Below are 11,843 nucleotides of genomic sequence, written 5' to 3'. Positions count from 1 at the left end.
GGATTTGGTAATTCTTTTAGATACAACACCAAAAGCATTATTCACGAAGAAAAATATTGGGAACTTGAACTTTAACATAAAAAAACTTTAGTTTTGTGAAAGATACTGTTAAGAGAATAAAAAGACAAACCAGAGACTGTGAGAAAATATTTGCAAACTATATCTAAGGATTCATATCTGAAATATGCAAAGAACTCTTAAAACTCAATAAGAAAACAAACAACCCAATTAAAAATGGGTAAAAGCTGAACATTTATGCAGATGGAAATTAAGTATATGAAAAGATGCTCTGTATAATGTCTTATTAGGAATTGCCAATTAAGACGACAGTAAGATACCACTACATACCTATTAGAATGGCCAAAATCCACAAGACCAAAAACAGCAAATGCTGGTGAGGATGTGGAGCAAAAGAAACTCGCATTCATTGCTGTAGGCATTATGTGACATTTTGGAAAAGGGAAAATTACATAGATAGCAAAATGATCAGTGGTTGACAGGGGTTGGGGAGAGGAAAGGATGGATGGGCAGAGAGCCTTGGCTGTTTAGGGCAGTGAGACCACTGTGTGCGATTTCACAATGGTGGACCCACGACAGTGTGCAGATGCCCACACCCATTGAATGCAGACCACAAAAAGGTATTAATTACATAAGCCATAAACTTTCATAATGAAATAAATGTTTTTTAAAAGAAGATAGTGTTGTTCAGTTACTGTCTACTTTCTGAAATGGAGATGGTGGAGCGCTTCCATGGTTGTGAGGATAAAAATAGATTAGAGAATGTAATAACTAAAATAGGTGTATAAACATTGTTAAACTATTTTATTCTCATTTTAAAAACATGCCTTAAATATATTTGTTATGCTTTACAATTGAGCAAGTAGTGCAAACACATTAATATAATTCTCCTCTAGCTCCACTGAGAAGCCAGGACTGCAGGGCTTCAGTGCAGGACTGCACAGCTCCACCTGCACCTGCCAAATGCAACAACCTCTTTCAGTGTCATTAAAATATTTCAATAGGAGGATTGAGTTTAGATCCAACCTGTGTTTTCTCCCCTGGAAAACAAAGGTTTTTTTGAAACAAAGAAGGTCTTTACCGTCTTCATCCGAAATGCTGAGGCATCTGCAATGTCTGCTGTAAGTGACACCAGGCTCTCCTCTGAAATCTAGCAATGGGAAAATAGACTGTAGATTCTGCTTTCAGAAAGGTGGGAATCAGAACTAAGTCAAAATGCCATGTCCTCATTCATAAACATCTTATTTTACAAATTCCACAGGTTTAGTTATTTTGGGATTAATATGGGCCTATATTAAAGTGCATTTATTAATTTAGCATGAATTGTTCAAATGCATTCTGGATCCTGAGCTGACATCCAGCAATGCTGAGTGTGTGCCTGTGTGAGTCACCAGCAATGAAGAGCCTCAGGTTATTGTATTTATAAAATGAAGGGGTTTAGGCTTGCTCTGATTTTTTAAAAACCATTTTTAACAGTAAAAACTGTTTTTCTTGCTATATAAAAATGTACAAGAAAAACTCAAACATTACAAATGATAAATTATAATTTTATTAATATAAATATTTTTGTGAGCTCAATTTATATGACTTAGTTATTATAAAAGAAATGAGCAAGGCCAGGCGCGGTGGCTCAAGCCTGTAATCCTAGCACTTTGGGAGGCCAAGACGGGCGGATCACGAGGTCAGGAGATCGAGACCATCCTGGCTAACACGGTGAAACCCCGTCTCTACTAAAAAAATACAAAAAAACCAGCCGGACGAGGTGGCGGGCGCCTGTAGTCCCAGCTACTCGGGAGGCTGAGGTAGGGGAATGGCGTGAACCCGGGAGGTCCAGAAACACCGTTTTTACATTGCCATAGCTAATGTTAACATCTCCTAGAATAAAGGGGGGAGTCACCACCAAGGGTCAGTTCTGGAGTGAGGGCATTATTCTTTTTGCATATAATGCAGTGACTCCACATTGCACCAGTGGCTTGGTCAAAAAAGACAAAATTTCTGGGGAATTAGTGTTGATTATTTTTAGATATCATAATCTTGGCTTTATGGACACCTTATATTAAACAGATCTCACTTGCCAAATACCACAGGATGCAGGCCAACAGACAGGCTCCGAGGGCTCTTGTGAGCTGGAACTGCCATATAAGCAGAACCACAAGAGAGATGGAACACTGCCCATATCCAACACAGCATAGCCACCCTGAAAGCCTCACCCTTTCTTTTAGAAATGTGTTTAGATTTTATACACTTTTGCTAGATTTTGTTATGTAAGATTTATGTATTGAAAGGTCTTAAAGATTTTTAAATGTTGAGTAAAATGTTCACGAGTATAGTTTATATATATAGATGTATATGAAACAAACCTGTCATATAATTTATTTTCTTTAAAAACAAGGCACTGGCTGGGTACAGTGGCTCACGCCTGTAATCCCAGCACTTTGGGAGGCTGGGACGGGCAAATCACGAGGTCAGGAGTTTGAGACCAACCTGGCCAACATGGTGAAACTTGGTCTCTACTAAAAATACAAAAAATTAGCTGGGCATAGTGGCAGGCACCTGTAATTTCAGTTACTTTGGAGGCTAAGGCAGGAGAATCACTTGAACTCGGGAGGTGGAGGCAGCAGTGAGCCAAGATCATGCCACAGCACTTCAGCCTGGGTGACAGAGTGAGACTCCATCTCAAAACAAAAAACAAAAAACAAGACCCTTATACAAATTACCCTTGGAACTTTTATTTAGAATTTAAGGTTATTTGGGGTTTAGTGTCATGTAAACAAAATTCTCCAATTGCTAGGGTCCTCTTGGGGTGCTGCATTCCTGTAAGACATGATCATGCCAGAAAAACAGACCCTTCTCCATCTAGGAACTCAAATGCCAAGGGTGATGCCAGATCAACTTTCATTACTGTGTCATATATTCCTAAATTCAGTGTATCATAGAAAAACAGACATACCCTTAACAGTTTAACCTGACAAGTTCTGAAATACTTCCGTTGCAATAAAAGTTGTGAAAAGGCTATCTTGCTAGAGATCTCTGACTCAGAGAAGAAAGTGAAGGCTGGGCACGGTGGCTCATGCCTGTAATCCCAGCACTTTGGGAGGCGGAGGCAGGTGGATTACTTGATGTCAGGAGTTCGAGAGAAACCTGGGAAACATGGTGAAACCCTGTCGCTACCAAAAATAAAAAAATTAGCTGGGCATGGTGGTGGGTGCCTATAACCCCAGCTACTCAGGAGGCTGAGGCAAGAGAACGGCTTGAACCCTAACCCGAACACGAACCCTAACCCTAAACCTAACCCAAAACAGAACCCGAACCCTAACTCGAATCTTAATCCTAACATGGAACCAAACCCTAACCCTAACCCAACCCCAACCCTAACCCCTAACCCGACCCCGACTCCGAAACTGACCCTGACCCTAACCCCTAACCTCTAACCCTCTAACCCTCACCCTCACCCTCGCCCTCGCCCTAGCCCTAAAACCCTAACCCTAAAATCCTAACCCTAACCCTTGGGTGGAGAGAACCTCTGCGCGCAGGATTCAGAGGGGATTTCGGTTTCCCGTTTTCCACACTGAACCATTCTAAGTAGTCTCTGACCTTCGTTATTCAGGGCTAGAAACAGAAAGTATTTTATTCACTGTGGATGCGGCCCCGAGTTGTCCCAAAGCGAGGCGGTGCCGCCAACGTCTGTGCTGAGCACAACGCAGCTCCGCCCTCGCGGTGCCCCCACGCCAGGGTCTGGGCAGGGTAGAACGCTGTTCTATCTTCACGGTACCCCCGAGGTCTGTGCAGAGGAGAACACAGCTCCGCCCTCGCGATGCTCTCAGTGTCTGGGCTGAGGAGAATTCAGCTCCGCCCTCACAAACGTACAGCACCGGCGCTGGCGCAGAGTCGCACGCCAGGCGCGGGCGCAGGCCGACGCAGGCGCAGAGTCAGAGGCAGGCAAGGCGCAGGCACAGAGTCGCACGCCAGGCGCGGCGCAGGCTGGCGCAGGCGCAGAGTCGCAGGCTGGCGCGGCGCAGGCCCAGAGTCGCGCGCCAGGCGCGGCGCAGGCCGGCGCAGAGTCGCAGGCCAGCGCGGCGCAAGGGCAGAGTCGCACGCCTGCGCGGTGTGGGGGTGGGGGGAGGGTCGCGGCGCAGGCGCAGAGACGCATGCTGCGAGGGGAGCGGCGGAGACGGGCGAAACATCAGTAATCTGAAAAGCCGGGCTCCGGTGACCTCTGCTTGCAGCCGCGCACTACAGGGCCCCCTTACTCACAGTGCTGTGCCAGTGCGCCCCTTGCTGGCGACTACAGCAACTGCAGGGCCCTCTTTCTTGCAGTGGTGGCCAGCGCCCCCTGCTGGCGCCGGGGCACTGCAGGGCCCTCTTGCTCGCAGTATAGTGATGGCACGCCACCTACTGGCAGTTGGGGACGTTGCAGGGCTCTCTTGCTCACAGTGTAGTGGCAGCACTCCCGATGCTGGCAGCTAGGGACACTGCCCGGCCCTCTTGCTCCAAGTGAAGTGGCGGCTGGCTCCCCAGCTGGCAGCTGGGGACACTGCCGGGCCCTCTTGCTTGCCTTGTAGTGGGGGCACGCCCCCTTCTGGCCGCTGGGGGTACTACAGGATCCTCTTGCTCAGTGTGGTGGCAGCACGCCCCCTGCTGCCAACCAGGACGCTGCAGGGTCCTCTTGCTCATAGTGTGGTGTCCGTGCGCCACCTGCTGGCAGCTAAGTACACTGCAGGATCCACTTGCTCACAATGTAGTCGTCGTACGCCCCCTGCTGGCAGCTGGGGGCGCTGCCGGGCCCTCTTGCTGGCAGTGTCGTCGCAGCACAACACCTGCAGGCAGATGGGGACTATGCAGGGCCCTCTTGCTCCAGGTGTGATGGCTGGCGCCCCCTACTGGCCACCTTCTGCACCACTTAACGTTGGAGCGCCAGTTATTAAGCGCCATCAGTTCTGGAAATTCAAACTGAAACGGAGCTATTACTGGGGAGAGCTGATGTCCCGGTTCTTGTCTAACTTGGAAGAAGTATTTTCACCAAGAGGCAGTACAAAGATGGCAGATAACTTCACTGAAAAAAATACAGTGTGAAGAGCTTATTGTAGAAAAATAGGAAGGAGTAGGCTGATCGTGCAGGAAAGCAGCCTAAGAGTCCTGTGCAGGGAATTTTATTTTGGACTTCTTCACATTCCTGCCTCTGTCTCAAGTCTCCACCTGTTTTCTTTGTCTGGTTTTCCTGCTACTGCCTTAGGTCCCCAACTTGCCCCACTTAGGCTTGTGGGACCTCCTCACTGTTGGTTGAGGCACATGTGTGGTGATCAATCCGAACTCACTCTGGCACCAGGCTCCTTCCCGCCATCCCAGGCAGGCTGACAGCAGTCACATTTGCATCTACTGTGCCTATCTCTTTTGAATGTCCTTCTCTGCCCTAATCTGTACTTATGGTGCCAGGTTTCTTTTAAGAATGTCCCCTTTGTCCTTATCAGCATGTAGCCAGCAGTATTGTGACATTATTACTGCAGAGTGAATGATGACTGGGGCATCTTAAGAGGAGTTGTAGGGTGTTTCTTTATGCATAGGTACCTCTTCTCCCTCCAACCCACAATTGACAAGTGCCCATCCACTCCAGCATTAGAGATGCCACTAATATGTGAATTTTCGGTGGTCCCTCTAGGTGAGCCTTCCCAGACTTTCCCTATTCCAGGAGCTCCCCCTCCTGTTCATGTCTAGCTATCTATGTGCTCTAACAGAGCCCACTATCCTGTGTCTTTCCCAAAAATAGTGAGGGAAAGATTAATGGGAAACCATAGGAAATGATATGCATGTAGATGAAAACTTTACAACTTACACAAATAATCACTCAAAATCATCCTTATACTAAAAATGCAAAACTATACAATATCTAGAAGAAACTATGGAAGAAAAGCTATGTGCCTTTGGATTTGGTAATGAATTTTAACAAATGACACAAAAGGTTTATATACACAGAAGAAATGACAATGTGGATTTATTAATATTTAAAGTTTATACTCTGGGAAAGACCTTGTTAAGGGAACAAAAAGACAAGCCACATATTGAAAAAAAAATTTGCAAAATACAGATCTGAGAAAGAATTTGTATTCAAAATACATACAAAATTCTTAAAACTAAACAGTAAGTTAAACAGCCCAATTAAAAATGCACACAGATCTGGACACCTCACCAAAGACGATCTACAGATGGTAAGTAAACATACAAAAAGATGCTCAACATAGTAGATAACTGAAAACCACAATGAGATAGCACAGTTGGTCTGTATCTGTTATAACTGCTAAACTCTAAAAAAATGACAAATTGCTGGAGGAAAAACAAGAACTCTTTTCATTGCTGGTAGAAGACAGTGTGTAAGACCAGAATATGCCACCCCAAAATATGTCCCTTTTGGCATAAGAATTATTCTGAGCTGATTACTTTGAAAAAATGCTAAAAAAGGAAGTTCTGAAAACAGAGAAGTTACCCTTGTGTAAGGAAAATTTACATCTATAAAGGAAATCCCCGTTTAAAAGATCTCTCTCTCTCTCTCTCTCTCAGCAATAACCAAGAAGAGGATAACTAAATCATTAAAAGAGTCTTATCAACAGAGAACGCATGGAGTTAAGTCTGTATAAGAAAACTTACCCTTGTCTACTGTGCTTTTGCTTGCTATGTCCCCACTACTGAGCCTCAAATCTTCTTTCTTTAAGTTGAAGATAGCATTTACACTTGAATTGAAAGCCACCTACTGGGGATTTACTCATTTTTCCCTAAGTATCTCCCATGTATCCATAAGGTATACATGTTTTTAAACTCCTCTACTTTTTTCTCATTTTAATCTGTAATTTGTTACAGAGGGTCCCATCTAAGAATTCCGTAAAGGTAGAGAGAAAATTATTTTTCCTCCCCTATTACTAGTTGGGCAGTTTTTCCCAAAGCTAAACAAGTCTCACCTTACAATCCAAAAATCATATTCGTAAGTATTTTGACCGCTACTTTGATATTATTTCCAAACAAAAGCTACCATGCAATTATGTACAGAAGCCCTATTCATAATGACCAAAGGAAAAAAAGGAATCAGAAAGTCTTACAACAGATGACTGTGTGGGAACCCACTCAGACATCAAGAGTTGTTATAGGGGCCAGGCACGGTGGCTCGCTTTTGTAATCCCAGCACTTTGGGAGGCTGAGGCAGGTGGATCACAAGGTCAGGAGATCAAGACCATACTGGCTAACACTGTGGAACCCTGTCTCTACTAAAAAAAATACAAAAAAATTAGCTGGATGTAGTGGTGAGCACCTGTAGCCCCAGTTACTCGGGAGGCTGAGGCAGGAGAATGGCATAAATCTGGGAGGCGGAGCTTGCAGTGAGCCAAGATCGCACCACTGCACTCCAGCCTGGGTGACAGAGAGAGACTACATCTCAAGGAAAAAAAAAAAACTTGTTTGTTTTATATTTAATAGTGATAACTCTGAAGACATAGTTGTTTTATTACACAAAAAATATTAAATTTATTTTTTTTAAGTTTTATCCAAATCACATTAACCTGAAAAACATTTGGATCAGTTCCTATATTTCTAGGAGTTTGGGAATATTTATTTATAAATGATTTTTTTTTCCAAGCCAAGTTAGAATAGAGCACTTTTAGAGGATTTTATAAATGAAATTTGCAATGCTATCCAGAGTTAAGAAAAATCAAATATACAAAACATACATTAATAGACATACAAACACAAATAGAGATCTCATAGCTTTCATCCTGAAATTTTAGCCACGAATCAGGCATAAATATTCTGATGGTTAATTTTAGATGTCTGCTTCATTGGATTAAGAGATACTAACATAGCTGGTAAAGCACAGTTTCTGGGCATAAGTGTGAGGGTGTTTCTGGAAGACACTGAGATAAGGAAGATCCACTCTGACCCAATGTGGATGGGCACTGATATGGTTTGACTGTGTCCCCACCCAGATCTCATCTTGAATTGTAGCTCCTATAATCCTTACATGTTGTGGGAGGGACCCACTGGGGGACGATTGAATCATGGTGGTGGTTACTGCCATGCTGTTCTTATGATCTGATGGTTTTATAAGGGGCTTTTCCCCTTTGACTTAGCACTTCTTGCTGCTGCCATGTGAAGAAAGACATCTTTGCTTCCCCTTCCGTCATGATTGTGAGGCCCATCCAGCCATGTGGAACTGTCAGCCCATTAAACCTCTTTGTTCTTTATAAATTGCTCAGCCTCAGGTACTTCTTCATAGCAGTACAAAAATGGACTAATAAAGGCACCATCCAATTGCTTGAGAGCCCAGATAGAACAAAAAGGAAGAGGAAAGGTGAATTATCTCCTTCTGAAGCTGAAACATCCTTCTCTTGTCTTTGACATCAGAACTTCAGGGTCTCAGGCCTTTGGCCTCAGAATGAGAGTTACACCATTGGCTGAACTGATTCTGAGCCCTTTGGACATGGACTGAGCAATGCTACCAGCTTTCCTAGTTCCCCAACTTGGAGACAGCCTATTGTGGACTTTCTCAGCCTCAATAATTATGTGAACCAGTTTCCCTAATGAATCTTTTCTCATCAGTCTATCTACATAAATCCGACGGATTGTGCCTTTCTGGGGAACCCTGACTAATGTGATTATAATAATACAAAATTCACCAGCTTATATAGAGGACTTGGGTTTTGTCTTTACCCCATTTTATATTTGTATTATAACTGTGTTTCTGGAAAAAATGGAACAAGTTTTTATCTTCTTCATATGAGGGCTAAAGCTTTTTTCTCACCAATATTTTTGGAGATTTTTACGATTTTCAAGATTTTTCTTTTGACCCTAACCCCTGAACCAAACCCTCACCCCTACTGCTAAACCCTAACCCTAACCCCTACCACTAAACCCTAACCCTAACCCTAAACCTAAACCCTAACCCTAAACCCTAACCCTAACTCTAGCCCTAAACTTAACAGAACCCCAACCCAAACCCTAAATCCAACCCCAAACCCAACCACAACCCTAATGCTAACACTAACCCAACCCCATCTCTAAAACCATAACCCTAAAATCCTAACAACCCTAAGTCTAACAACCCTAGCCCTAACAACACTAACAAACCTAATGTTAGCAACCCTAAACCTAACAACTGTAACCCTGACCCCTGACCGTAACCCTTTGTATAAATATCAAGTGATCTTGAATAGACAAAACACTCCTGAAAACGAAAAGCCCACTTAGTGGCTCACATTTCTCATTGTCAAATATTACTGCAAAGGAATAGTAATCAAGACAACATAATACTGGCATAAGGAGACAAATATAAATCAATGGAACTGAATGTCCAGTCCAGAAATAAAACTATACCTCTACGGCAAACTGAGTTTTGACACGAGCCAAGACCACTAAACTCAACAAACGCTGCTAGCATCTGACTACCTAGAGTCAGAGGTAACAAACTGTACACTTACCTCACAACACAGAAAAAGTAACTAAAAATGGTTCAAAGCCCTACATATAAGAGTTACAAATAGAAACTCTAGAAGAAAACAGGGATATATCTTCATGACCTTGGATTTGGCAAAGGTGTTACAGATCTGAAACCAAAAGCACTAGCCACAAAAGAAATAATTTCCTCAAAATTAACAACTATGCATCAGAAGACATTATCAAGTAAGTTGGCTGTGCACTGTGGTTCACGCCTGCAATCCGAGCACTTTGGGAGGCAGAGGCAGGAGGATCACTTGAGTCCAGGAGTTCAAGACCAGCCAGGATGACAGAGCAAAACCCCATCTCTACTAATAGTACAAAAATTAGCCAGGAATGGTTGCACACAGCTGCAGTCCCAGCTACTAGGGAGACTGAGACGGAAGGACTGCTTGACTCCAGAACGTAGAGGTTGTAATAAGCTGAGATCACACCACTACACTTCAATCTGGGCAACAGTGTAAGACCCTATCTTAAAAAAAAAAAGAATGGGTATGATGGCTCACGCCTATAATCCCAGCAATTTGGGAGACTGAGGCAGATGGAACACTTGAGGTCAGGAGTTGGAGACCAGCCTGGCCAACATGTCGAAACCTTGTCTCTACTAAAAATACAAAAATTAGGGCCGGGAGCGGTGGCTCACGCCTGTAATTCCAGCTCTTCTGGAGGCTGAGGCAGAAGGATTAACTGAGGACGGGAGTTCAAGACCAGCCTGACCAAGAAAAGCAAACCCCATCTCGACTAAAAATACAAAATGAGCTGGGCGTAGTGGCACATGCCTGTAATCCCAGCTACTTGGGAGGCTGAGGCAGAAGAATCATTTGAACCCAGGAGGCGGAGGTTGTGGTGAGCCAAGAGTGCACCACTGCACTCCAGCCTGGGGAACACAGCAAGATTCGGTCTCCAAAAAAAAAAAAAAAAAAAAAAAAAAGAAAGTGAAAAGACAACCCACAGAAAACAAGAAAATATCTGCGCATTATATATCCAACAACGGTCTGTTGACTACAGTATATAAAAAATTTGTATAACTCAACCACAAGGACAACCAAATTACAAATGGAGACAGAGTTGAACACACACTTTGCCAAAAAGACATGCAAATGAAAAACAAGCACAAGAAAAGATGATCAATATCATTATCATTATGGCCATCCAAACTGAAACCACAACCAAATACTCTTTCACACACACTAGAAAGGCTACAATCCAACAAATGTAAAGTAACAAGTGTTGGCAAGGTTGGAGAGAAATCAAAACCATTAAATACTATATGTAGAATATAAAATGGTGCAGCCTATTTGTAACATAGTTTGTTATGTCCTCACAAAGTTAAAAACACAATGGGCATGGTGGCTCATGCCTGTAATCTCAGCACTTTGGGAGGCTGAAACAGGCAGATCACTTGAGGACAGGAGTTCAAGACCAGCAGAAGGACATAACAAAACCCCGTCTCTACTAAAAATACAAAAATTAGCCAGGCATGGTGCCACACACCTGTAGTCCCAGCTACTAGGGAGGCTGAGGCGGGAGGACCACTTGAGCCCAGAATGTGGAGGTTGCAGTAAGCCGAGGCAGCACCACTACTCCAGCCTGGGCAACAGCGCAAGACCCTGTCTCAAAAATAAAATAAATAAATAAATAAGTAAATAAATAAATAAATAAAGGCCGGGCATGGTGTCTCAATCCTGTAATCCCAGCACTTTGGGAGGCAGAGGCAGGCGGATCATCTGAGATCATGAGTTTGAGAACAGTATGACCAACATGGAGAAACCCCACCTCCACCAAAAACACAAAAATTAGCCAGGCATGGTGTCCCATGCCTGTAATCGCAGCTACTCGCATGAACCCAGGAGGCAGAGGTTATGATGAGCCAAGAGTGCACTACTGCACTCCAGCCTGGGAAACAGAGCAAGACTTGGTCTCCTAAAAAAAAAAAAAAAAAAAAAAAAAAAAAAAAAAAAAAAAAAGAGGAAGAGAAAAGACAACCCACAGAAAAGAAGAAAATATTTGCCCATTATATGTCCAACAACGGTCTGTTAACTACAATATATATAAAATTTATATAACTCAGCAACAAGAACAACCAAATTACAAATGGAGAAAGAGTTGAACACACACTTTGCCAAAAAGACATGCAAATGGCAAAGAAGCACATGAAAAGATGATCAATATCATTATCATTATGGCCACCCAAACTTGAAACCACAACCAGATATTCCTTCACTCACACTAGAAAGGCTATAATCCAATAAATGTAAAATAACAAGGGTTGGCAAAGTCGGAGAAAAATCACAACCATTAAATACGGTATGCGGAATATAAAATGGTGCAGCCTATTTGTAACAGAGTTTGGT

At 43.3% G+C, this 11,843-nt stretch overlaps 1 long non-coding RNA gene across 1 annotated transcript; it reads right to left on the bottom strand.

Moving 5' to 3' along the window:
• Positions 1-795: 795 nt before the first annotated feature.
• Positions 796-2,951, bottom strand: LOC139361636 (uncharacterized). The gene is made up of 2 exons (XR_011619221.1): positions 1,100-2,951; positions 796-974 (listed from the first exon to the last, which is right to left on the bottom strand). It is a non-coding gene; the product is annotated as an uncharacterized lncRNA (long non-coding RNA).
• Between the last annotated feature and the right edge of the window lie 8,892 nt (positions 2,952-11,843).

The sequence above is a fragment of the Macaca nemestrina genome, unplaced genomic scaffold (genome assembly GCF_043159975.1).
Source record: "Macaca nemestrina isolate mMacNem1 unplaced genomic scaffold, mMacNem.hap1 Scaffold_79, whole genome shotgun sequence".
Lineage (NCBI taxonomy): Eukaryota > Metazoa > Chordata > Mammalia > Primates > Cercopithecidae > Macaca > Macaca nemestrina.
This window is presented reverse-complemented; position numbering and strand designations above follow the sequence as displayed.